The 22,354-nt window shown below is 45.0% G+C and overlaps 1 protein-coding gene across 1 annotated transcript in view; it reads right to left on the bottom strand.

The window, feature by feature from the left end:
- The window catches only part of UBE2O (ubiquitin conjugating enzyme E2 O), a 67,019-nt gene that overhangs the window by 31,819 nt on the left and 12,846 nt on the right, over positions 1-22,354 (bottom strand). The gene's annotated exons all lie outside the window — the stretch shown is intronic.

Here is a 22,354-nt window from a genome sequence, read left to right as displayed (position 1 = left end):
CTGCCTTGGAAAAAAAAGGAAAAGAAATGGCTGTCACTGCACTTATCAGCCCCCAGGTCCATGCAGGCAACACAAAACATCGTTAAGAGCATGGATAAAGTCAAAACACTGCTCATACTCCAGCTCCTGCTAAAGAACTTGCTGGCAAAGGGCTAGGGCTGGCAACAACACATGCGGCTGGACCATCATTGCATATTCTACATTAGTTCACGCAGAGTTGTGGGGCACCAGGAGTCATTAGTGGTAAGAGGAGTATCACTTGACGAATCTCCACTGATTACTGGTCAGTTAACCAAGTGATGTCCTTCCAAAAGTGGTCCTTCATCAAGCTGTTTCAGTGATCTCAAGACTACCTGCAGGCTATTTCAGTTAGTGTTATCAACAAGCTCAAAACTACAAAGTGCAGTTGAGATGCTACAGGAGGGCTAATGTCCTAAGCACGCTAACAGGGAGGCCACAAGACTGAACTCTAATTTCAGGCTTGCTCAGCCTCACAGGAACTCAGTTCAGGTTCCCTTCTGCTGAACAGGGAGAAGCCTCATATGCATTTCAGCGGTCGAGAACACATTTGCATTGGTACGTCATTCTGAGCCCTGCAAATACACCAATGACATGTGAACGCAGTATCAGGGACAGCATTTTTTCACATCTCACTTTCAGAATCCATGACTCCAACAACGCTGCATTCGGTGCTTTTCCTTGTTGATCCCCAGCCCAAAAACCCACTGTGCTTTGTCAGCATTTCATCCTAATCCATACCCTGGCTTACAGCCTGCTTTACTAAATTAGACATAAATCTATAGTTCAAGGACAGGATCCGGAATCAAACCAAAGTACCTGAGTATTTATTGCCTTCTTGATGGCATGTTTCAGTAAGAGAGGAAGAGCACCAGCCAGCTAGGCTTTTAGACCCAACTTCTGGAGTCAGAACTCCACCAGAATAGGAAACCTGAAGCCTCCCACAGCCCATTTCCAGATTGTGGAAGTGTTTTCATTGCCTCCCACATCCCACCAGGGTACGTAGATAGACATCAATTTTTATACAGCTTTCTAAAATTATTTGTTAAAATAAGTACTGTATAGATAGCCCCTTAACATCCAGGCAGCAACATTCACATTCCAGTAAGCACTCACACGCGAGCAGCTGTTTGGGTATTTCAACTGGAGTTCTCTTGCTGCAGAGCTCCAAATATACAACGATACTTTCATTTCAACATGCATTAGGGCAATTTATTCTCCAACACATGGTGCTTAAATTGATGCATTATGTTTCAACATATCATTGAGCCATACCTCTCTGGTCTGTATTAAACAGTATCTGAAGAACTCAGACTTACAAGATGATCCAATGCTACCTGGCAGCAGCAGTATTTGTGCGTTAGTCAACTCTGGCAAATCATAAAAAGTTGTAAATGAGCAGCTTTCCCATTTTGGGATCCTTCCTGAAGGATATAATCACACAAATTCTTCCCCATAAAACTTTCTCCGCAGGGGGACTACATTTAACCTATTATGACATCTCTTGATTTTTAAAGGCAGCCCAACTATTTTCAGCTTCGTGTGCCAGACGCACCTGCCTCAGTTGCTAGGATAAGCAAGCTAAGTAGTAGGCAGAATGCCAGCATCAACAATAAATACGTAGCAGGTCTGTCATCACACAAAAGACTGTCAAAACCCAGAAGAAACCCGACCAGAGGAAGCCAGAATGGCTGTTGATGAACACATGACAGCTCATTCCTCCAACGTGATCGTCAGCTGAAGGCCAACCCCCTCACTCAGCAGCGAGGGAACTCAATACCGGAGAAGCACTTTTAAAATAGGTACTTACAGCTCAGTTGTTATATTTAGCTCTATGAAAGTCAGTATTAACATGACTAGTTTTATATTCCAGTGATGCGTCTTCATAATAGCCCCAAGAATGAGAAATACCAGTTTCCCGGAGATGCTCTCAGCCAGTCCTGCACTCCTGTATGCCAAGCTGGGCTCAACGCTCTCCAAACACCTCAAACGCAAGGCGTGTTTTGAGTTGCCTTTTTAAAAAATAAATTCACATTTATGTATATTAAGTAAGGCAAACCAAAGACACTCATCACTGCACACACATTTAAGCCAGGCAAAAAGGGATGACCAACACCCACCCACCAGCAGTCAGTTACGTTGGTTACTGCACCGACTGCAAAAAGAAGAGATAGAATAGCTCTGGCACCCAATTTATTTCCTCTGCTATTTAGATGCTCTCAGTGCTCAGCACTGAATCAATGCCTGAGCTCCACATCAGATCTACTAGTCAAAAGGCACCAGCTGCAACTCGGAGAACATCTGATACTTCACCAGGTCTGATGATGCTCTCATACCAACACAGCAGGAGGGATACAGAATTCTGATTTTTTGCATAGAGAACAAGCACCAACAGGAGCATGTTCCCCTTCTCAGCTGAGTCCCCTCACCTCCCACAAAATAAGGTAGCCATCACAGCTCTCACCTGAAACTGGGCAGATAAGGAGAGATGGAAAGATATTCCTGTCTAGCTGCTGAGCTTTAACTCATTTGCTTCAAACCATTTGCCTAAGTTCTTATCACAAACTTGTCATCTGAAGTAAAATCTTTGTATGCTTTTTTAACTGCAAAGGTTGGGAGCTGTGTCTGTGACAGTAAATTGGATTCTCGCTTTAGCAAATGCTCCAGAAGCTAAGCATAAGCATCCTTGGGCAGGGTGGGTTAAACTCACACTGTAACTTCGCTGGGTTTAACCGTTAAACCCCATAAAATGAATGGAAGACGCAAGGCAAGTTTTCCTCTCCAACAGTTACCTTCTGACAAGAGATCAAAACCAGAGCAATGAGTTTTGATGATCTGGACCAGCCACTAGTGCCAAGTATTGTGGCAGGTAAATAAGTAGCAACCACTTCTGAAGTTTAGTGACAAATAACAGAGGAGTTGCTGAGATTAATATAGGGATAACTAGCCCCGGTTGGTGTGTATCCAAACAAAACCAGTACTGCAAGTACTCAGTAGGGACATAAATCCCTGGTCACTATCTACATATTTAAAAGCAGAGCTTAAATTCACTAATTACCTGCTTGGGTTTGCTTGTAACATTATTGGTACGCAACAGTGGACAAAACCACAGTCTCCAGCCACCAGTGTCATCCCCCCCAGTGTTTTATCCAACAAAGGGGAAAAGACAATACATACACACTTACTTCTAGAGCTCCTTGTCCTTTCCTATTCCCGTACTGTCTCTCTTCTGTGTGGGGCAGGAGTCCTGATATTTTACTTTAGGAGAAATAAAAGAAGGTAATTCTGCCTGCAAATAGCAGCATTCTGTTTCGCCACTTTACTCCAAGTTGGTAATGTTGACCCAGGAGACAATTACGAAGTGTCCCCTGCACCGAACAACCCAAAAACAGAAGCTGGGGGACAAGCTTAAACACAGAAGGGAACCATAGTTTTAAAGGCAGAACGCATTTACTTGCGGTCATTGGTTTTTCAGCCTCAAAGACGACAGGATGCACCTTTTGCACAGGCTCCTTACCAGCTTCCAGAGAAGCTGACTGCTCAGTGGACCTTGCAGGTTCAGCCCACGCCTGGACACCAGGAAGGACAGGAGACCTTGCCACTCTGACTCATCATTGCCCAAGGCTGAACTTCAGATCATAGTTCCTTCATTTATCAACACCCAGCGACACGTGGACTTGGGAGCACACCTTTCAGCTGGATCAGCCATGGTTTTACAACGGCATTTCTGCTCAGCTACCCAGCAACACAGAGTGCACCCTGGCTATGGAAATGACACCTGATCCCGCATAAAGCTTGCCAATGACAACTTAAACTGCTAAAGTTCACACTCAGTCAGTGCTGTCCCAACTGCAATGTCTGACCAATAAAGAATAAGATTTGCTCAAGGGTGCCAGTATGATCCCACAGCCTCTACCTCCAACGCAATCACTGTGGTGGTGAGAACATCAGTTTCTATCCCAGACACATTCCAGATTTTATCTTCCCAAACAAGAGCTCTGGGAATAAGCACATAAGGAAGGATGGAGGAGAAAAAGCATCAGGCACACACCCACCCTCCCTTGGTAGCTGCTTATAAAAATGGGAATACAAGGCACTGCAAAAAAAAAAAAATTGAGGAAAGCATAATGCCGGAGACGAAGCTCTACGCATTTACCTGAACCGCTATATGATGGTTGAGATGTTTATCCAACTACAAGTGGATAAGATAGTTCAGAAATGAACTACCTATTATGGAAGTTGCTTCTGCCATTTAAGCAAGGACTTGGCTAGCAGTGGTCACCACCACGAGGGCTTTGACCTGCACAGACCTGCTACCACTATTCATTCTGGGCTATTTCTCCACATCTCTGCATATTCCTTATGCTTCTTGTGTAACTGGTCTCATTTAAACCACTGTTCCCAGGCTCTCCTCCTACATTTGCAAACAAAAAGTAAAAAAAGAAAAAAATTACTTGCAATTTTATAAAGCCTGTCTTGTAATAGGGATGGTGAGCTCTCTCAGCAGCACTAAGAAAGAGTGAGGGAAAAAATAATGAATAATGCCTTTTGGATCTATTACCACGCTGTGGTCTCCTTTTTAGTCAAGCCGAGGTATTATACATGGAAAACATGTCACACTTTTGTCTCTCCTGTGCCAATGGACAAATGCTGTGACGGAGGAGAGATGAACTAGATATCTGATTTCTGTCCAAGTTTAACAGTTAGGATTTTATTCTCACACATATTACGACTGTTTTAAACTGCACTGGGGAGTGCTCCTGGCAAGTCAACTGGCTGAATCTGTTCTGGAGTTAAAATTAATCCCCTCCCTGGGACATCCCTCCAGGTCATCAACTCCGACTGCCAGTGTCCTACGCTTCCCACGTTAGTGTTTTTGGAGAGAGAGCACCTATGTGTTAGCTTGGAAGTTGTCATGGAAACTTGTAGCATCAATGCTCAGAGGAAAAAGAAAAACCACGGGTTAAGAGCAAACCGTAGGGAAGGCAGTCTACTGCAGCAACAGGCAACAAGGCACCGCAGAGCTCTCCAAACCCCAGACGCACTCAGAGAATGCTCCATAATCAAGTAAAGCTAAATCAAAGTGCCCAATGCTGTGAAAAGATACAACCTCGCTTCATTCAGCCGACAGCCGTGCTCCTCAGAGGTCTTTTGAGTGACCTGACCTCTCAACACCTGAAGTTCACGTGAAGCAGGACATGGTGCACCATATTTCCGTGCCTGGTTTCTAAACCTGAAAGCAATTAGGTCCTTTTCTCCTATGGTAAAGGTGTGATTCAGAAACCTACACCAGATGACACTGGTTTGTGACTGGGACCACTGCAGGTCTCTTACTGGAGGTTAAGGGGAAACTTCCTTCTCACATGAAGCAGCTCCAGACCCGCTTCCAGCTCTAGTCCTCGGCACTAAGAGAAGACAAAACGGTGTCCAGCTGTAAGGTGGAGTCGCTCAACAGCAGCCTCTGCACAGGGGTGGCTGTGGGACGATGTTCATGGAGGTGGGACAGGAGGAAGGACCACTGGCAGCAGGCTTGGCAGCACCCAACCCAAGTCACCATCCCCCAATTTCTATTATTTTTTTTTTGAACTCTAAGGTCTGATTGCACACCCAAATTCACTTCAGCTAAAACAGTAGTGTAGCAATCATCTCAACACAAGCTGCTTTTATTTAACTCCAAATGAGGTGTTTAAAATAGCATGTCAGCTGTCCAAATATAGCATGGATACACAGAGTTACATGACAAAGGTTCAGAAATTCAAAGGCCCAGAAGGATCTGAAGCCAAGACATTTTTAATATTTCAGTATCAACACACTACCAGTGGCATCGCATACTACTCTTGGGAAAATATGTTTCTCATACGAAGTTCACTTGCCTTGAAAGACTTCTGTTACATTGATCATATTGCATTGCGCACGAGCCGTCTAAAAAGCAGGAGGAGAGGGGATAAAGCAGCAAGAGCAGAGAATCCCATGGAAGCTCCGGCTTGGTTCACACTGCGACAGTTGAAGTGGCACATGTTGCTTCACTTTTAACATCTGGAGGTTTCCAACCACACTGGGTTAGCAAGATGTGAGAATGGGGCAGAAGAAAGACTACAAGAAACTAAAGACTCATGAGAACCCAAATTCTACTACCTAGAAGAGTTGAACAATGAGCTAGACAATACAGAGGGTTTTAACAACCCTGGCGGGATGCAGCTGTGAAAATACAAGTATAAGTTGTCTGCACTGATTGGCACAGAAGTTCTGCCTGTGACAGCTCCTGGTTACTCCTATGTGGAAAGCATGTGGCTATTCCAGACAAAAAGTTCAAAATCTGTTTGAGACAGGAGGTTGTGGAGACTCCCGTGTCACTTACAGAAGAATATGCCCTTCTGGAACAAGGTCTAGGCTTCTGCCTGATCAAGCAGTAGATGTCAAGAGTGGTACGTGGCTCCAAACACCCTACCATAGAACAGAGTCGGTCACTGCTCTGTCACATAACTAATGCCTTTAGATGCATTTAGCTTTTTAAATCATTTCGCTTTTTAACATCATTCTGTGTTTTCATAATATCATGGTATCACTTGTCATCTCAAAGCACTCGAAGAATTACAAAAGGAGGAAACATTCAGAGTTACTTCGGAATTGCACCAGGAGATTAAAAATATTGTTCAATGTGGCCTGTGTTAGACTAAGTCTCAAAAACCTTGAGTGACTCAGGAACATGCAGCTCCCCATTTGGATTGGTCAAAGTGGGGGAAGGACAGCGAGCAGCATCTTTGTTTCCCATATTCACTAAAAAACAGTCCAACAGCTTGTTTATGAGGCTGCTCTGGGCAGCGCAAAACACCATCCTGCAAAAGGTCACGTTGACTATTAACTTCATCTGTAGAAAGAACAGAGCAGGGATGAGGTAGGGAGGTGCTAAAATGCTCCTCAAAACTGAAATAAATGCTTGAAAGGACTTCACAGAAGCTAAGATGAAATCAAGACAGCTTTGCATCATGTGCAGCACTACCTGATAACATATTACAATTCTTTTGTTCTTGCAACTAGCAGATCTGAATCTGCCCATCATCTGCCACTCAGCACATTCACAACTACCAGCACAAACTCTGATTCACCACTCAGCCTACCCCAAACAGCGCCTGTTACCAGCAAACTACTGTGGATTTAATTGTACGGTGTGGACATCACACTTTTTTCAGAAAACAAGCAAAAGGCATGACCTAAAGTAGGATTTCCTAATTTACCTCACTAAGACCTCATTGCTGGTAGGGATGAGCACACAACTTCCAGCCTCAGGCCGTCACACACTGCTCTAAAATAAACTTACCAGTCACCAGCTGAATGGCTACAACAGCTTTAAAGCCGCTGTACTAAGGGGACATGAATTTTTATTAAATTACAGACCAATTGTCTCCTGGACTGCCAGAGACAGGCAATGCCTGCGATGTTCTGAAGAGCCATTTAGGAAACCCAGCAGGTGACTGCGTGGAGGGCAGCAGAGGAGGGGAAGCCTTTGCAACACCCACAGGCCATCAGGCAAGCTGAAAAATGAGAATTGAATCATTGGTTCCGCATCCCTGTTTCCTTTTAACACCGCTAGTGGTGCAGGAAGGCTTGTTATGCAGGCAGCCTCAAAATCCAGCTGTGTCATTAGTTCCTAGGATCTCCCAACAGAGCAAGCCTCCCTGGGGACCTGCAGCTCTTGTAAGACAAACTGACAGCTCTTTAATTTATCTTTATGACATATTACGGAGACACAGAAACCTGAAGTTGTGCCACTCAGCTGAGTTCCTTCCAACTTCAGGCTGAAGCTCCCTGAGCCTCCACTATCTACACACCTACCTGCAATGGACTTGTAGCTGCTTTTGTCCCTGTCTACATTTCTAATCAACCTACCTCTTAGGTTCCCCGCCCCCCATTATTTTTGGATAGTAGAGTTCTTTGGTGGCAGAATATCTTTCCATCCTCTGTAGGTACAAAATTCCTTCCACCACACAGTTCTTGTCCTCCACTCACAGCCACATGCATCTTCCCCCCCACCCCCCAGCAAATATCACCTTTGAGCCTTCCATCAGAAAGACACTGAAAGGCTCTACTTTCCTTCTCCAAAAAGTGGAATTTGGCTAAAAAGTCTGAACAAATCATTGTATGCAACAAAAGTTCAGTTTAATTATAATGTGGGTAAATGCTGTACTTTGGAGCAGAGGAATCTGGCTTTAACATAAATCTTTTGCTTAGCAAAAGTAAATCTTTTACTTGGATTTCCCTTGTCCAAGACTGACAAGCATTTATTTATTATATTGCCAACAAATCACTTCTGTAGCTCTGCAAATGTACATGACATTTTGGAAAACACTGCAAGACACATTCCCTGGCCTGGTGAACATACCAATCTGAAAACAAAGACAAAGTACAAGGCAGTAATTCAAGGCAAAGAAGACAAGGCGACAGGAAGGTTACTAGGTTATTATTTAAAGGAAGAGAAGTAGGTTTGGGAGCATTTCCCAGCAGAGGGAGCAACACAGCTGGGAAAACGGAGGATCCTGGAAGTAAAACAAGGAGAGCTGCACAAATCCACTTTGCTCAGAAGGTGAATCCCACCTATAACCAGTGATAGCAACTCGCAGCTTTTCAGCATCCTGCGTCTCGCATTTCCCTCTCATGTGTCTAAAAGCTGAGCACCACCACTCATCACAAAAGGGATGCGGCAACAGGGAACCCACTCACACGTGAGCCTGGGTTAGACAACCTGGGACCTAAAGTGCCAGCTCTGGCTTGAAGCAAGAGGGTCTCTAAAAGCCTACTGAGCCGTCTAGACTCAACAGGCAAGAACAATCTTCAGGGCAATTGGGAAAAGTTACAGAAAAGTTTGACTTTGTCCAACCTTGTCATCAAGTGCTGCTGGATTATTTGTTCCAACAGGCTTACATCCCATATACTCGCTCACACCAACCAGTAACCAGGTCTTTCCATTTGGGAATGCAAAGCAATCCCTGTGTGTGCAAAAAAGGCCTACAAAACCTTAGAGAAGACCCGAAAAATAGTTCAGAAAGAATGAACATGATAATGATGCTCAGCACAAAGATCCGGAAGGCTGAAGTTTAAAAATAGATGGCTACGACTACAAAATATGGGAAGATCTTATAAGATTTACTGACTAGTAAGTCTAGCAGTAAGCCACTTAGAGTCCTATGGGGCATCTTTCAAAGATGTCCCCAATTACATGATTTAAGGTAAACATAGGATTTTTCTTCTCAGCAGCAGTTTATAGTAAAAGATATGATCCCCTTTCTCAGTGTTTACACTTCTTGCTTCATGTACCCAGTCTTCTGGGTATAGCAGCTGTAGGAAAATCAGTTGCTTAATAGAAAAGACAAGATGAGCCTAAAGGATGTTCTCCAAGTGCAACGTCCCAGCAACGCAGATTATTACAGCACACACGCCCTTCCATTTTCTTATGGTAAGATGGCTGATTAAAAGCAATACTGTCCTACTACCTCTTAAGAATGTGAGAAAGGCTTGACAAAGAGCAGTGCTCTAGCACCAGATGGCACTGTTACCTGAAAAAACCCACATGAGACTGTGGTAAGAGACAGGAGAAGCTGGCTGGAAGGAGTAAGCAGAAAAGCAGACAACATTTCGCCTATACATCAGCCAACACTTCTCACAGACAGGCTGTCTCTGCACTCCCTCAGTAAAGCCTCATCTGAACACACAGGTCAGAGCTTGCAATCCCCACACCAAGAGGAAAACAGCCCTGAGGAGCACAGCACCTCCACAGACATCCAAGCTCAGCTTGTCGAGAGATGCCCAGTTCAAACAGGACCTAAGGGGATGGCTGTGGAAGCCTCGGTGAACACCTAACCATCCAGGGTGAAAGCGACGGTTGTGCTGAGCTTTTTGGTGGTATCTAACAAGGTCTCAGTGAGATGCATTGGACTGACAGAAGAGACTTCCCTAAGGAGAAGCTCACCTGGATGCTAACACCGACCGGTCTGACAGCGGAAGAGTAGAAGCCCATTTCAGCCACCAGTCTAGATTCCTGGGATTCCCAACAGCCCGCTGTTTTGGCTTGACAATTAAGTCACATTCCTCCTTGTGTGCAAAAAAAGAGTATGTTCAGTAGCTCTTTCATTTACCTGAAGCAAAAGGATTCCTCAGATTGTTGCCTTGGGAGGGAGACGGCAGTTATTATGCAACAGGTTTTCCACCTTCTGGCTGGACCACTCTGGGGTTGCCATCTGGACAGTACTAGCGCTGTAGAAACGAGTCACTGGCCACTCTGAGTGGCATTTGGGGCACGCTGCCAGGCCTGGAGGGAAAGAGTGGGGCTGCTCGAACCTCCATCTGCCTTTCCAGAGGATAAAAAGGATGCTGTGAATCTGCATGACTATTGCTGACCACTCCTGAGGCACAATAAGTCCACCACACCTTTCTACGTCGTTGGGACTAGGAATAAAGAGTATAGGCATGAGAAATATTCCCTGCTCCATTCCAGAAGAGCAGGGAGGGCTCTTCTGCTGAGCCAAAACTGGACTCTGCTGGGTTGGTGGTATCTCTGTGCTAGGGAACGAAGCATCCCCTCTCCCCTGGCAATCAGGTCAGCAGTGCGCAGGAAGAACTCATTATTAGCCCGCAGCAAAAAATCCACCTTGCAAAAATTGCCAGGGAACAAGAAGAGGGAGACATATCAACAGAAAATCACCGTGTCTGCTTTCCAGCTGGTTAGCTCATATGCTACTGCTGTGAATACAAACCAGCCATTTAAATTAGCTTCTAATTGTTCACAATTATTCAGAGACAGCAAAACCTGCAAGCAGCTTTAAGACGACAGGCAAGTAGGAGAGGAAGAATGGTTTAAGATGCCTTAACGAGATTCATATATTCGTGCTTTGTGAGTCTTCCAGCCTGCAATTTCCATCAATGCTGCCTCTCTAACAGCCCCCCCAGATACATGCTTTGCATTGCAGAGGAATAGAACTCACGGGTGTTTCCACACTTCAGCTTTCTACTCTTTCTTGCTCCAGTTTTTGGACTGGTTCAAAAATTAAACCAATAATATTTTGGTCTACCCCAGTCGTTCACAGTCTCTGCACACACAGGCAGTTTGAGCAACACTATTTATAAAGCTGCTTAAAATTCTGGACACAGCCGGAGCTCTTTGATAGGATGTCAGCCATGCGACACCCGAACGAACGTAGGAGGCTGACACAGGATGGTTAGTGTAATACAGCCCACTCTTCTTTCCCTTTCTTTCACCCAGAGCCTCCACCACCACCCTCACAGGAGTCCCTTCCCCCAAACACAGACAGTAATGTTTCACAATTGCTGCAATTTTCTCTCCTAGGAGAGAGGGAAGATATTAGCCTATTATCATTAAATCCCTAGCATTTCAGTTTTGGTTCACACTTAAGACCCAATGCAAGTCCAGCCTGCAGGTTAAATCACTTCAGGGGACTGAATCCAGACATACCTTAATGATGAAATTCCCTCATTCAGCCATGTTTGGACACAGAGGTACAGCACTGACAGAGCCAAAATGCTAATTTAGGTTTTAGAAACCATAGCAAATTTAATAAACTTAAGTGGGATTATTTTATCAGATACAGAATCTCCTAGAGGAGACAAAATAACACTGAAAAGCAATGTATAAATAGCTCTAACTGAAAGCACGGCGTATGCTGTGTCATGCTACGCTCCCAAGTCAGTCCTGGGCAGCGAGTACACCCAGCTGACCGCTCTCTCTTGTATCTTCTCCGAGCTTCATGCCTGCTCTGAAATGAGAGCATCGCCCTGGAGAAATATTCCTGGTTGATCTGAGATGCAGAACACACTCCCCAAACACACCGCAGTACCACTGTGCCTCAGTGCTCTGCGATGAGGAACGCTGCACGGGCAGACGGGCTGGTTGAAGCCAAGGAGAAGAGGCAGAGCAGGGAATTCAACGAGGCGGACCGGGACCTGGGCAAATTTGCTAGCTTAGCTGGGAAACACAGGATGGTTAGGATGGAGATGAGGGCAGTTTCCACAGCTAGCGATGAAATGTGCTCAGGGGAAACTCTGACATTTAGCTCATAAGGAAACCAGTGTCACTGCCACCTCATGACAACGCAGCTATGGGCATCTCTCCAGTCCCTCCTCACGCAGAGCAAAGGCAAGCGCTGTTTTAAGAGGTACAATGGCTAAAGGTAGCTGCAAGACATAGTAAGCGTTCTGCAAAGGCTTTCTGTTAAATAAAATGCCTTCCAAACCAGCTGTATCCACAGTTACGTCAGATTTTGCTTTAAAAAAAAAAAATCAAAGCCTTTACAACCAGTTCAAGCAGCCTCTGGAATGCTACAGAGAATCCACCCAAAATTCAGTGACAGCGTGGGTACCCTGTGCATGCATTTATTCCTGATAAACAGCAAAGCCACTCCCCCCGCTCGCACTGCAGACAAGTGTGTGAATGCTACTGGGACAATGCAGCACAATTGCATCACTGCCCAAAAAACCTCAGCTGCATTTTCTATTCACTGAAGGACTTTCAATTATCCCCCCCCTACATAAATGCTGTATTGGCCATTACAAAAAGGAGGAACAGCCCCTAATGAATCCATACACCAGGCTAGCGAAGCCCAGTTATTTAATGACTGAATTTCTGCAACCCCTGCACTGTTACATGCCTTTTTATTCAAGGGGTGAATTCACCACTTGCGGAATGCCTGGGGGAAGACTAAAACATCTCCCAGCCAAAGCAGGTTTCATTCATTGCCTCCTGTTTGTACATCCTATAATAGAAAAACAACCAACCTTCAATAACTCCGAGAAAATGTCACCAGGACTGGTGACAGCAATGATGCAACAGGGACAGAAGTGTAAAAGCCCTTCAGAGTCTGACTTAATGCTCCTGCAGCAAAGCATTGTTTCACCCCCGCCTTGCACAGCTAAGTTTAGTGGACTCATTTTTTCTTCCTTACCATCTCACCCAGAGCACAAAGAAAGCTTTAGCATATTTAAAACCCATCAATGCGATCATACAATGCTACTATATCATTTTTCCCTTCAGGTGTTTTCCAGGCTGACTTCTAAACCGTTTATCATAAGCTCTCCAGATTTGTGCCAGTAACCTCAGACAACACAGCATTTGCCCGGCAGAACGTCCAACATCTGCGTGGAAACACCACTCTCCTCTCCGCATTACTCCACAGGTATCCATTCAGTTATTCAGCAGCACGTTTGATGTGACAATAATTCAGGATTATAGCTCCGGGAATCTTCTTTTCTCCCCCCATCCCTTCCTTGGCAACTGAGCAACCAAAAAGCACACACACAGATGGCTCACACAAGTCACTGAGCCACTGGTATAAGTAAATATAATGGCATTGAAACCAGAGGACCGATAAAGCCACATGTTCCCTGGTTTTGTATTAAGTATACACAGTTGCCATTCTAAACCTGCTGAAGTTAGATTATTAAGTACCTCCCTGTACACGGGTTTTCAGGGCAAAATCCTTTATACCTGCATTAATCCTTGACAGCCTAATTTTCTTCTGGACATAGCACACAGGCAACAGTAAACTCCTTGCAGGAGTAACATCTTTAATCTCCTCAAGTCCGCACATGTTCTACGGCACAACAGAGCCCAACAGCTGTACAGCGATCACAAATTACTGGTAAAAAATATTTCCCAAGATGCTCAAATCCAGTTTTCAAGAATGGCTTAGGCATTTAGGAGACTCAGCATCAGAGGAGTCCCCTGGGGAGTGACACACTTCCAGGCCAACCAGGAAACCTTCCATTTTTAACAAGAGGAGAATCTCAGAGAAACCTGGAACTGCCCCTCCACTAAAAACATTTCTAATAGGTCACCTCTTACAGGCAAGCAAGGGGAGATTGACTGTTAACAGAACTCACCTCAGAGCTGACTACCTTCCCATAAACATCAAAGACTAAAGTCTTAGAATTTTCCTAACTGGGGTTAAACTCTGTTTTAAGGGATACTTTGCCGCATCCCTCATCTCTGCATACAGATCAGCAGGCTGCTCCTAGCAGGTTTTTAAGAAAGCCTTCTCTGAATTTGTACACCTTTAGCAGGAACATGGTAACATGTCTTGATTCTCTTCCTGGCCTAATATGACAAACATCAGATAGTTACATCACCTGCAGGATATTTCAGTGCAGATCTGGTTAGAAAAGATGCTAAAATGGCACTGGAGGATGTCACTTTTGACTCAGCAGCTCTGTCCAATATTGCACACTTATAACGTGCATTTGTCCTCCCCCTCCTGTCCTTCCCACCCCTCCTTCAGACCTGCCAGCTCAGACTAAGGTCTGAGATAAGCTGAGGTCTTTCTTCTTCAGCATCTTTACTGCCTCCATGGACTCTCTCAGGTGTAACCTGACTGGCTGTAAGTACTGCTGCTGAGGATGCCCTTAGAGAAATAAGTGCCTCACTCCAGACAGCGTGAGCAAAAAGCAGTAAAAGCCTGTTTGCCTGAAGTCAGCAGTTCTGCCTCCAAAAAGACACACAGCTAGTCAGTGAGAGGCTTTTTCTTTTTTTTTCCCTGTAAAAAAGCATCCGCCTTTCAGAGCAGAAAGGCACTTGTTTCCTAGCACAGATGTGACACTGAGCCTTGCATTGTACCTGTGCTAACAGTCTCTTGGGAATATCAAGAAGAAAAAATACTAAGGACAAATGATGCATCTAATCAATTACAAAGCCACCGATCCCGGTCCCTACAGTATCATGACTCCAAATGTATGCTCTGTACATCTGGATGCCTTCACATCTACACACCAAAGCATAAAAACAGTCTGGTGAACAACTAATCAATAGCTCCATCTGCAAAATACATTTTACCTTCTTAAACCAAGTCAGTTATCCTTGACAGGGAGCCCCATATTTCCTGGAACTGTAATTCACTTGATGCCTACTTCCTAAAATGACCTTTTTTTGAGGATATACTGCTATGCACATACGCAGTAGGAAAGTGGTTTTTTTTTTTCTTTAACACCAGACTCTTTTGTTATGTGCCATATACATAACATGTTCTTTGCTTTAATGACTTCAGTTATAATAGAGGGATTTCAGCCCATCACAACCCCAGTGAAACATGGGGCCGTAAACACAGTTAGAGCAGGTTTGCAAACACTATAAAAATCCCCTCGCAAGATGATTTAGAGCGCTCTGCTACCCTGACAGCTGGAGCTGTGCTCTGCCACCTCCTCCTCCTTCCTGCTCCCAGCAAAAATGGAGGTTAACTCAACTCCAGCTCTAAGGAGCACTGCCAAAACACCACGGTGAGGACTGTCCCGTAAACCCTTGGAAAGTGGGACAAAGCTGCAGGCCTGTGACTGAGGAATGACCGGACAGCAGATTTCAGAGGCACTGAAAAGCCACGTGGCGTGAACTGAACAGCATTAGCACGGCCATAAGTGGAACCGCCCCAAGGTGCTGGGAAGGGCCCATGGGTTGATAAGCCTTAGGCTGCATCATATGGCCTGTCGTTCTTAATTAAACATACAAACTAGGTTCTTCCTTAAAACTGCCCCCACTCGTTAATTGCTACTGTGTGCTCCTCCGATTTGGCAGGCTCCTAATAGGATGTGTAACCTCCAGCAGCAACTCGTATCAAGTCAGAGCAGCCACCACCAGGATGCTCCTACGCTTACAACAGTGATTTTTACTTGAAAAAGATTCCCCAGCTTTGCAGCCCATGCATATGCAAACATACTGTGTCATCAGCCACTGAAATGCACTGGGGTTGAACATGGCAGCTATGAAAAAAATCAGGTGCACCGTTAAATAGTAGACAATAATAAGCCAAGAACACAGGACTTCCCCATTTGAAGGTGTACGCTCTGCATATACTCAAGATACTGTCAAGATTAAAAAGTACGTTGAGTATACAGAAAAAGCAGCAAAAGGGATACTTGTGCTGTGACTATGAATTGACACACTGTTCTTACCCCAAACTAAAAAGTCCAGACAGCACCTGACGCAGCAGAATCCTGTAGTGAAAAGTCCTCAACCATGAACATCTGCATAATGTAACCACCAGCCTTAGACTCGCTGCCAGCAGGCTTTTGTTGTCTTTCTGTCAGATTTTTTTTCAATACACCCCTTATCAGGTGTGGGTTAGGAGATCTCCTGCATGTTACAACATGCGCCTTCGCAACAGATTCACACAGTGAACGCAGAGCCCCCCCCTCTCCACACAGAGCCGGCCTCCATCCCACTTAATTCATCTGTCCAGATTCATTTCTCATTACCCCGAAACTACGTGCCTGGCTCAGACGGCCATGTATGCAACATTACCTTTATCCTATCAGGTACTTAACCGTGCCTCACACCTCGCTGCTTTCCTCCTTTACCCTTGCCTTGGGCTCTGAAGGCTGAGAATACCGATTTGGACAGAGAAAACACAGCCGACAGGAGGATGCGCTGGTCACGACGCCAGCTCTAAAGCCTTAAGAATCACACGTGCCACAGCGTTTAGGAGGGCTGAAGCTGCTATTTAATTAGGTTTGCTTAATGAGTCATATTAAATAGAGTATATGTAAGAACAGGTTTTCCATTAGTGTGAGGACCTCACTGGATTATCTAGGTGAAATGCTGCCATTACAATGGAGTCTTTTTTCATTTTATATACTTAACCATGACCTACATTCCTTTGCTCGAAGGAGGCCCATCTCCAGAGGGAATGTGCCTGTTTAATCAGCTCCAGCATTTTTTCGGAGTTCAGCAGGGATGGCTGGAGCAGCCTCATGTCTCTTCAGATAACACACAGCTTACCGAAGCTCCAGGAGAGAGTGGTGAAAAAGCCATCAAGTTCAAATAAGGGCAGGCAGTATCTGCAGCCTGATCTGAATCCTGGGAAGGAGGAGCACCAAAGCCTCCACATGCCCCAGCGAGCCTGGCCGGCTGCTTTATCTTGTGCAAGGGAGTGTCTCCTGGTGAAACTGCCATCAAGATCAGGTTTGAGGAGGAAGACAAAACTAGGAGAAGTCTTCGGGGTGGGTCAGCAACCTTAACTCTTGTCTCCAGAGGAAAGGAGCCCATGAGCCGTTAGTAAAAAGAATGTAGAGAAAAGCAGATTCGCTGGCTGCAATACAGAAAGGGAGCAGCAACTCACATCTAAGGATTACATATTACCTTTGTTTGTCCAAAAGCTTCTCCCATGTTGAAACCAGTCATTTCAAACTGCTTCCACAATACAGCTTCTCCCCTCTACCAATGCAGACCCAGCAACAAAAGAACCCCCTAAAACACCCCCCGCCCCCCAAACCAGAAAGGAGCCACAGAAGGCTCGAAAGAGAAGGAATTCCTGCAAAGCTGCTCTGGGGCAGGATGTCCAGGGAGCCAGGCACATCCCTTGGGGCTTGAGCCTGGGCTGCTCGGGGTCCCTCCAGGCACAAGGACATGGCCACAGGCTGCCTGCAGGGCATCCGGCTACAGGGACAATGGCCCAGGGGTCAGGGCTGCGTCAGGAACCAGGAAGGGCTAGAAAAAGCAGTGGCAGAATAAACACACCTCAGTGCCACAGCCTTTGGAAAACACTAATTTGATCAGTGCTTTCTTCCCATCAGGAAGCATTTCAGATTTACACTTTTTCAATCCCGTATCAATTTTAGAGATTTAAAAAAGACCAACATTTTTTACAGGCAAACCCACATTATTTTTCTGCCCTCTCCGTCACCACCAGCAATAAAGATCCCCAATACTTCCGAAGGCTGTTAGCTTTGTTGATGCAGAACAGGATACGCCCAACGCTGCAAAGCTCCACAATACTGACAGCAGTAAAAATAACTCCCGCTTCGGTATACTAAAGCAGTTAAGATCGGGAGGTGTATGGAGAATGTGCATACAATAAGCTGTCACAAAACGACAAGGATTATACTGCACAGAAATAGGTCTGAGATTTAAACAGATATGAGATCACCAGGGGCGTGGTAAGAAAGCCACAGATAAAATCCCACGATTTTCCCTTTTGTTCACATCATCCCAAACAGAACAAGCTAAGGAGAGGATCAGCCTTAAACTTCCCTCCAGCTGGAGGGAAACAAGCACACCCTCTTCTTTGTTATGGTATAAACTCATTTTCTTCACAAGTGCAGCTATACTGGGATACAGGCTGGGGATGTCCGTGAAAAGGGCCTTTCTTGCCCCAAGCCAGTGGCCTGGGCAGGGCTGGCAGCCAAACCGCATCCAGATCCAGGCTAAATACCACAGGACAGACCCGAGCGGGACCCACCGCCACCACAGGCACCGTTCCTACCGCACCACGCTCCCTCGATGCAACACCAGCAGCTCTGAAGTTGCTGGTGCCGCTCAGCATCGCTTCTTCTCTCAAATTTTTCCATCCCACGTGCCAGACTTGAGGAAGTGAAGGGAAGATCCCAAACTCAGGTGCGTGGAAGCATGCACTCTCACGCTGTACTCTACCAGAGCGTGATGGTCTCGGCAAGGAGGCAAGGGATGAAGAGGTGAAATCTGCTCATTTTCCTCCCTCTCCTCACGCAGCCCTTTGCGGAACTGTCATTTCCCTTGCCATTTTCAAGTGTTTTGTTTTCAAACCTCAGCCAGAGGAGCATAACCTGGGAGTACAAAGCCATTAACTAACTGCTTCTGGCCTGGAGCCCTGGAGACAGGACAAGCAGATTTTCCGAAGGCTTCAACCCATGAGGGACTGCCTGCCCACATTGCTACTACTCTCTGCACAAGAACTAACCAATCTCACTGCAAATCCATACAGAAGACTTTACAGAGCCTGTTGTATGACATCCTCAAGGGCCACTGAATATACTAAGCACACTGTAAACCAGTCTCATCTCTTTACTTTTGTCCATGTTCAGACTTTAGAAAAAGATAAAGTTACTTTTCACAACTACCTAAAAATATGAAGATCCAATAGAGGAACATTTACTTGTTTTAGAAGCAAATTTTAAGCCCAGATTTTAAGGGAAATTTAGGCCAACATTTGTATTTAAGCTGAAATGTAACAAGAAGGGTCTCCCCTTCTGTGTACCTGATCAGCAGTAACACATACCATTTGTGGCAGAGTCCCAGCAGAAATACAAGTCACCTCTGAAACCATCCCCTGCCTGCAAAGGTTGCACTGATGGATTGTTTGTATTGAAGTACTGCAATAATTAGTAAATTATTAATTGAATAGGAAAACTCTATGGTTGCCTGCTATCAGAAATCTGCAATTTCAACCCAAGGGAAGAAGCAAATGCCACCTTTCTGGCTGAAATGACTGTAAGGAAACTCCAACTCTTACCACCCTGATCTCTGCATGCCTGAGGATGGAGTCTCCAACTGTATTCTTACCATACTTGTGTCTTTCATGGAAAAAGCATACATGTTGTTTCAGCCCCAAATTATGAGTTCTTCCTAGCTTTCAGTCTGGTCAGTAAGCTAGGCTGAGATGGTAACACAAAAATGGGAATTACTAAAAATCATTTATAGTGCAGTGTGGTGGTCCGTGCTTGTCCCTCCATCAGCGCTTGAGTCCTCTGCACAGCCACGTTCCAGAACCTTTTCGGGATTACACTGTCACCACAATTACACCACCCACAGGCATCAGCACTAAGCCTCCTTGACAGTCACAAGCAGCACAAAGCAGAGATAACTTCCACAGGCTTTGGGTGTTAAGAGATTTTTGCCAATACCTTACTAGCTCAATTAAAGCAATAATGGTAACTGCAAAAAGGCACTCTCCAGTCAAGTGCTCCATCCAGCCACCTGAAGCCTCCAAGCACCTCAGTGTTAAAGCATTTAAGTGTCACACACCTCTTGAACAGGAATAGCCTAAAGATTAGAAGGCTTGGCTTAAAACTTAGCCTATAATTCAAGAGTCCCGGATCTATTTCAATCTGATCTTGATACAGTAGCTTTAAAAAAAAAAAACACAGATGCCAATGAAGTCTGAAAAGAAGCTGCTGCTCATATTTCAAGAGTAAGCAATGATGGGTAGAGTTCATCATCTCAGAAAGTGATCGTGATAAAGGCAAGTAAAATTTGCAATTGAATCCTATTTTTCTTCTACCACATGCACCATTCACAGACCTCTCCACAAAGTTCAAGTAACACTTCAGGTCTGAATACATCAGGACAAACTGCAATTTTCCTCTTGCGGAAAACCTCAGCATCAGAAGGCCAGTCCCACAGCAATACTGCAGAGACAGCATGCGACGGATAAATATTTCAATGGGGAAGTCACCATAGCTTACTCTGTCAGAGGACAATTATAAAAAGAGAATTGTGAAGACACTTGAACACTGCACCAAAAAGCATATTGCTAGATGTTACCAATGGTCTGGGCACTCAAACAACACTTCTTTTCATAATAATGGGGAAAAAAAACACTCTTGTGCACAAAAGTAGGGAACTGAAAGAGTAGTGTTTCCTGAAAAAAATAAATCACTTATGGTGGGGAAGTAAGGTGGGATAAAACAATACGCATCTGTCAGTGTGACATTTTTACAACAGCAGGTTTTTGTGAATGGAGCACCAAGATGATTCAAGAAAATACTAGACTTTCAAACCACTTCAAAGAGAAGCTCTGAAAAAAAGCTATCCCACCATTACAACGTCTCTCGGCAGAGATGCACGGCTCATGATCCATCCACCGAACAAGACAATGCCCCTCTGCTCAGAGACATGCATCCAACAGATCACTCAGGTTTCACCCAACTGACATTTCAGTAGCACCTGCCCCCAGTCAGAAATAGCTATTTATAGAAAGGTGGGTGTCAAGAAGGGCAATTTCACCCATCAACTTGAGGCCTGGGTGCAAATCACAGACCGCATGTTGTCATTTATGATTAAAAGCTCTTCCCTTTCCTGGGCTCTAATGGAGATTTGCCACTTTGCTAAATCACAGCATAGCTGAACGTGACAGGTACCTGCTTTTCCTGAAAGCGTGAGATAAACTCAAAGGCAATGTTTGGACAAGGCTGAGCTGGCAGCAGCAGTACTAGCTATGCACGGAGCACGTACTGACCTTGTAATGTTCCTACCGGAGACTCACTTCCACATGGGAACACAATAAACATCTTTTGTTTTACTCTTCTTCAGAACACAGATAATCCTGCCTCATTTTGGGGGGGGGTGGGGGTGGGAAGCCCTTTTAGCTCACCTGCCAGCATTGCTCATTAGCAGGAAAACCTAAAACCCCAGCTCAACATCACTCCTCAGTTCAGACGCAGTGCTCCCAGGCTAGAAGGTCAGACTTAACCAATTAAGGATTTTGAGAATATACAGGGATTTTTTTTCTGATTAAACTGGCAAAAACAAAAGGGCAAATAGATGCCATACCAGCCAGGAAGGCAAAGCATGGGACAGGTCTGCCACCCTCCAGAGCAGGGTAGGGTCCACTCACTTAAGAGTAACAAATTTGCTATTGCCCTCGATAACTTAATTCCCAGAGAAAAATGAAAATAGCAAAGATAAGGGATGTGAGGATAAATGGGTGAGGAGAAAGGGTCTTTGAGGCACCAGAGATCCTGGTGCGGGGAGAAAGCTAAACCTAATCAAAAAGCATGAACACTCAAGGGCCTCTGAAGCAGCGAAATGCTATAAAAATGAAAGAAAGGGCTATGAAAAAAGCCCTGCTACCACAACAAACTTTTGTCTACAGCAGCAGTAACACACCTGATCCTCTTACAGCACAGCAGGAACCAGCCAAGAGCCAAGCTGGCAAATACCTAAGAACTGCAATTTGGTGTCTTTTCTACCGTGCTCAGTAGTACACACAGGTTGGACAATGATGCTCGGAATGTCATTCTGCGTCTAATCCTTGATCTTTTGTTTTAAGCCTTCATTCAAGCGTTGCCAGCACTGTAGATCAGAGGCAGGCAATCCGAGCTGAACTGTAGCTGAGCTAAGTTAGCAGCACTAATGAGGACAAACAGCATTTCACAAAGATTTCTTCAGCTGCTTTCCAGAACAAGACTCACGGACTCTCCCGCTCCTGGGGTGCTCACTTCGGTGCCATCATCACATCAACAGGATTCTTCCAGCACCCAGGAGATGCAGATAGGAGCCGCAGAGCAGACTTCAAAGATTGCTCATAAGTGCTTTTACAAAATGGCTTGCTGGCCCAAACGGTACAAAGCAGTCAAAGATCCAAGCTCTGGAAATCAAGAACTCTTGCAAAAAAGAGTTTGTTGCCACCCTTAGTAGCATAAGAGCACAACACTCACTTTGAGAAGCAGGTACAGGAGTACGGAGACGGGAATCTGCCCTGCAACCACCTTTAAAAGCTGATCTTTTCAGTCCCTTCCTTTCTCATCCCAGCTTTCCTGACAGCAAACACTTATCAATGCCAGATTAGAAGAGATTAATTAAATTATCACA

This window comes from Larus michahellis, chromosome 14 (genome assembly GCF_964199755.1).
Source record: "Larus michahellis chromosome 14, bLarMic1.1, whole genome shotgun sequence".
In the NCBI taxonomy this organism is placed as follows: domain Eukaryota; kingdom Metazoa; phylum Chordata; class Aves; order Charadriiformes; family Laridae; genus Larus; species Larus michahellis.
The sequence above is the reverse complement of the archived record's forward strand: the minus strand, read 5'-3'. Positions and strand labels throughout refer to the sequence as shown.